Source organism: Pongo pygmaeus, chromosome 19 (genome assembly GCF_028885625.2).
Source record: "Pongo pygmaeus isolate AG05252 chromosome 19, NHGRI_mPonPyg2-v2.0_pri, whole genome shotgun sequence".
Classification (NCBI taxonomy): Eukaryota; Metazoa; Chordata; class Mammalia; order Primates; family Hominidae; genus Pongo; species Pongo pygmaeus.
In genome coordinates, this window is record NC_072392.2 from 60,397,149 (window position 1) to 60,397,595 (window position 447).

The following is a 447-nucleotide window of genomic DNA, read 5'->3' on the forward strand; positions in this document are numbered from 1 at the left end:
TGCTGGACTCTCTGTGGGCAAAGGACTCCTTGGAGGGGTGGGGCAGCTGGGCTTTGGACTCTGGACTTCAGACCCCAGAAGTTACATCCTAGGGCTAACAGGGGCAAAAACCAATCAACACCACGAGCCTTTGATTCCTTTTCCTAAGAAGAAGGTTTGGTAGCTTCCTTAGCCCGTGGTCACAGGGCCAGATATTTGCTACTGGGGCTGGGGTTGTGGAGGAAGATGGGACAGACGGGAAACACACAGAGGGAAAGCACCAGTTTCAAGATGGTGGACTGAATACACACTGCAGTCTTTCTCCTCTATACCAAATGCACAGAAATAATAGACATGAGAGAAATAGAACAAATAAACACTATACACAGTTCCATTTGAAAGCAAGAAAGGGGACTCTCAGTAGACTAAAAACAACAGGATTCTGGGAAAGACAAGAACAGATGGCAG